Source organism: Babylonia areolata, chromosome 11 (genome assembly GCF_041734735.1).
Source record: "Babylonia areolata isolate BAREFJ2019XMU chromosome 11, ASM4173473v1, whole genome shotgun sequence".
Lineage (NCBI taxonomy): Eukaryota > Metazoa > Mollusca > Gastropoda > Neogastropoda > Buccinidae > Babylonia > Babylonia areolata.
Window position 1 is genome coordinate 17,188,063 of NC_134886.1, and position 5,000 is coordinate 17,193,062.

The window sequence follows — 5,000 nt, forward strand, 5'->3', positions numbered from 1 at the left end:
TCTGTCTCTGTCTCTTTGGTCATGTATGTATCTCTCTCTCTCTCTCTCTCTCTCTCTCTCTCCCTCCCTCTCCTTCTCTCCCTCCCTCTCTCTCCCTCCCTCTCTCTCTCTCTTTCTCTCCCCTCTCTCTCTGCCTCCCTCCTTCTCTCTCTCTCTCTGCTGTCTATCTGTCTGTCTGTCTCTCCCTCTCTCTTCCTCTCTCTCTCCCTCCCTCTCTCTCTCCATCCCTCCTCTCCCTTCTCTCTCTCTCCTTCCCTGTCCCTCCCTGCCTCTCACCCCCTCTCTCTCTCTCTCCCTCTCCCTCCCCCCTCTCTCTCTCTCCATCTCTCTCTCTCTCCCTCCCCCTTCCTCCCCCTCCCTCTCTCTCCCTCCCTATTTCTATCCCTTCCTCCCTTTCTCTCCCTCCCCCTTTCTTTCTCTCTCCATTCCTCCCTCTCTCCCTCTCTCTCTTTCTCTCCCCCCCCTCTCTCTCTCTCTCTCTCCCACCCTTCTCTGTCTCAACATGAAGATAACAAGTTCAGATCACCATGGTGAAATCTCAGCCCACGTCAGCTGATAAAAAAGTTGGACTGTCAGCATGAGGAAGCGCAACAACCTGGTGATTTAAGACTGCCCTGCTTTGCTTCCATCGTCGTCTAGGGCTTTAAGTTAGCAGCAGAGGCTTAGTAGATATGAATACGAATAAACTATAATTATATCTGTAGGATTGTCCTTAACCTAGTGTGTTGTCCTGACATCGTCTAGGGCTTTAAGTTAGCAGTAGAGGCTTAGATATGAATACGAATAAACTAATAATTATATCTATAGGATTGTCCTTAACCTAGTGTGTTGTCCTGACATCGTCTAGGGATTTAAGTTAGCAGCAGCGGCTTTGATATGAATACGAATAAACTAATAATTATTTATATCTATAAGATTGTCCTTAACCTAGTGTGTTGTCCTGGCATTGTCTAGGGCTTTAAGTTAGCAGCAGCGGCTTAGATATGAATACGAATAAACTAATAATTATATCTATAGGATTGTTCCTTAACCTGATGTGTTGTCCTGATAGTAAAAAATCAAAATCATATAATAAATGAAATAAATATTTAAAATAAAAAAATAATACATTGATATACTTTCAATTTTGAAGGAGGGGTCCAAAGCATAATGGTCTGATCCATATGCGCTACACCATAGATGCCGTAAAAATAAATTATACAATGTATATAAAGTTCTCATAACTCTAGTCTTTAAAAAAAAAATTTAAAAATCGGTGCTTTACAATGACAGACACAAGTCACACAAGAACACACACACACACACACACACACACACACACACACACACACACCACAACACACGCATGCAGACACAAAACACACGAGAAAGAAATTGACGTGGATGAATGGAATACAGATATGGAATGCAAAAAGTCTTTAATTGTGAGAGACTGTTTGAAAAGGAATGTTTTTAGATTTGCTTTCAAAGAATGTGAGTTGGGGGGACGAAGGGGGGGGGGGGAGTTGGGAGGGGGGGGGGGGCGGGGTCTGCGATGGACTGCAAAAGACAGTGAATTCCATGCGTATATCAGATGAAGAACAAAAAAAACAAAAAAAATTTCGGAAAAGTTATATATTTCAAAACTGTTCTTTACCAAAGTTAGCTAGTTATGTGTTAAATAGTCCAGATGATTGTTTTTTTGTAAGGCCCCCACATGAACCTCTTTTTCAAATAATAATCCACAGAAGTAGTGCATACAATATTTGATTATTGTTTTTTTTTTTTGTTTTTTTTTTTTTTTTTTTTAGTCCTAATCCCGCTTCCCCATTCCCCCCCCCCCTCTATCACACACACCCTTCTAATATATTATGTTGTTTTTTTTCTTTCTCCAGTCACTGACACTCACCCTCTCCATTTTACATTTTGTACTCTTATCTTTTCCACATTCTGTTCTCTCTCTCTCTCTCTCTCTCTCTCTCTCTCTCTCTCTCTCTAGCCCTCCCCCCTGGTCCCCCCCCTCCTCCCCTCCACCTCAACCCTCCCACCCCCATCCCCCCTTTTCATTCGAATATGCAGAAATGTTGATTTCTAATGAATAATGACCGTCATCATCATTATGATAGAAATTATAATAATCCAAATAATAATAATATCATTTATTTTCAGTTTAATATCATCATCTTAGATGAACAGACTATAAATAAATTATAAGCGAAATTAAAAGCTGTCCCACCGTGTTTTGATGGAAGTGAATCTGATACAGTCCAGCTGAAATTCTACCCATTATGAGAGTGCCATCATGTGGAGTGATGGCCTAGAGGTAACGCGTCCGCCTCGGAAGCGAGAGAATCTGAGCGCGCTGGTTCCAATCACGGCTCAGACGCCAAATATTTTCTCCCCCTCCACTACACCTTGAGTGGTGGTCTGGACGCTAGTCATTCGGATGAGACAATAAACCGAGGTCCTGTGTGCAGCATGCACTTAGCGCACGTAAAAGAACCCACGGCAACAAAAGGGTTGTTCCTGGCAAAAATTCTCTAGAAAAATCCACTTCGATAGGAAAAACAAATAAAATTGCACGCAAGAAAAAAATACAAAAATATGGGTGGCGCTGTTGTGTAGCGACGCGCTCTCCCTGGGGAGAGCAGCCCGCATTTCACATAGAGAAATCTGTTGTGATAAAAAGAAATACAAATACAAGTACAAATGAAACGAAACCTTGACACTTAACCTTAGCGTGACAACCTGAGACATTTGGATGGTCGTATTTGACAGTGTCTATTCACGATCCATATCTCTTTCTGTCTCTCTCTCTTTCAGCTGTCCCCCTGCTCTCTTATTTCCACCTTTTATCGTGTGTATGTGTGTGTGTGTGTGTGTGTGTGTGTGTGTGTGTGTGTGTGTGTGTGTGTGTGTGTCTGTCTGTCTGTCTGTCTGTCGGTGCAAGCGTGTGTGTGTGTGTGTGGTGTGTGTATGAGAGAGAGAGAGAGAGTGAGTGAGTGAGTGTGTGTGTGTGTGTGTGTGTGTGTGTGTGTGTGTGTGTGTGTGTGTATGTGTCTATCTGTCTGTCTGTATGTATGTCGGTGCATGCGTGTGTGTGTGTGTGCGTGCGTGTGTGTATGTGTGTGTGTGTGTGTGTGATTCGATCTTTGTTTCTCTCTGTCGGTTTGCTGTGTCCGTGTCTGTGTGGTCTGTCCGTCTTTCTAACAGGCATACAAAGACACTATGCACGCGACAAAATGAGCAATGGAAAAGAACACAACATCAAAGATACTGCCGGGGGCTAAAACAATGAGAGTTTTTTTGTTTTGTTTTTGTTTTTTTTCCCCAATTTTAGCACATCAATACGTTGTACACATGCCAAAGGCCATGCGTCTGTCAGAAAAAAAAGGATTTGAAAACAATTATATAAAGGAGACCTAAAGTACAGCAATTCAAGGGAAAATACCACCATCTCTCTCTCTCTCTCTCTCTCTCTCTCTGTATGTGTGTGGTACCCGCCTGCCACATGGACATTTTAAGCAAAGGACAAAATACCAAAGTGCCGCTTATCCCTTAATAGTTTAGTTTACTTTGGTTATGTTTTGTTTTTTGTTTTTTTCCTTTCTGTTCCATTTTATTTGTTTTGCACCATTTTTGTTCTGATTTGTACCTACCATGTCACTAGAGCTTTACAGCTAATGACATTAAACATTTCAGTGTTCAGTGTTCAGTTCTGTAGAGGTGTGTGTGTGTGTGTGTGTGTGTGTGTGTGTGTGTGTGTGTGTGTTTACAGGTCAGGGTAGGGGTAGTGCAGTTAATATCCGAAGCTTCTCCTTCTTCTCCTTCTTCTCCTTCTTCTGCGTTCGTGGACTGCAACTCACGCGTTCAGTCGCGGTATGCACCCCTACGAGTGTGTTTTGACGTGCAGGACCGTTTTTAACCCGCCGTTTAGGCAGCCACACTCCGTTTTCGGGGGCAATGTCCGAAGCACAAAAATCTCATGAATTTTTGGGGGGGGGTGGGGTTGGAAGAGGAGACTGATAAATCGTTGACAGAAAGGACACAAGCGCGCGCATAAGCCGCTCGCACACGCACACATCGCGTTCACCAGTGTATGCGTGAAAAGGTTGGTAGAAATACATGCATGAACACTATAAGTTACAAGGTCAGTGTGGGGAACTGAAGAAAGGATGATACGAAAGTGAACTAGATGCACTGATTCGACACAAACTGAACGCTGAGGTGTGGGCGCATGCACACATTTATGCACACACACTAGAGACGCGCGCACACACACACACACACACACACACACACACACTCGCGCGCGCGCACACACACACACACATACACACACACGGCACACACACTACGCTTCGCTAGACTACACTACACTAAACTACACTACACTACACACACACACACACACACACACACACACACACACACACACACACACACACACACACACACACACACACACACACACACACACACACACACACCACTACCACCACCACCACCACCACCACACTATCACACAAACATAATTAGCCTCTCAACATCAAACATCATTTTACACTCACCTTCTCACAAAAATCACCAGAAAAAGAAGACACCTTCGGAAGAAGAAGAAGAAGAAGAAGAAGAAGGAACGACAAGATAAAACACATCCACAGCAACACAATCCAAAAAAAAAATTCTCGTGTAAGCCGGCGCTTATCACCAAAGATTAACACAGTCACAAAACAAACTAAAAAAAAAAAAATATATATATAACGACACTACATAAAACTTAATTGTCAGTTCTGAAAACAGATCCTCTTCAAGTTAAGTCCGTTCGAATTTCCTCGTCGATAATCTTGAAGCAACCGCAACACAACACACTATTCTCCACACACGTATTGACTCGCTACAACCATGAAGCAATAGGTTTGCACGGCAGCTGGTCGAATAGACACATACACACACATACGAACTGTGACACTGCTGGACACACGGCGATGTCTTCGTGTAGCTATGTGGCTGTGTGCGTG

At 43.2% G+C, this 5,000-nt stretch overlaps 1 protein-coding gene across 2 annotated transcripts in view; it reads right to left on the minus strand.

Moving 5' to 3' along the window:
• The window catches only part of LOC143287586 (uncharacterized), a 51,233-nt gene that overhangs the window by 32,832 nt on the left and 13,401 nt on the right, over positions 1-5,000 (minus strand). Inside the window, exon 1 of one of the 2 annotated variants that reach the window (XM_076595693.1) lies at positions 4,551-5,000. This exon is cut by the window's right edge and continues 108 nt beyond it. The exons of the other annotated variant lie outside the window; for it this stretch is intronic. The gene's annotated coding sequence lies outside the window, so the exon portion shown is untranslated. The remainder of the gene's footprint in view (positions 1-4,550) is intronic. 2 annotated transcript variants of the gene reach the window in all.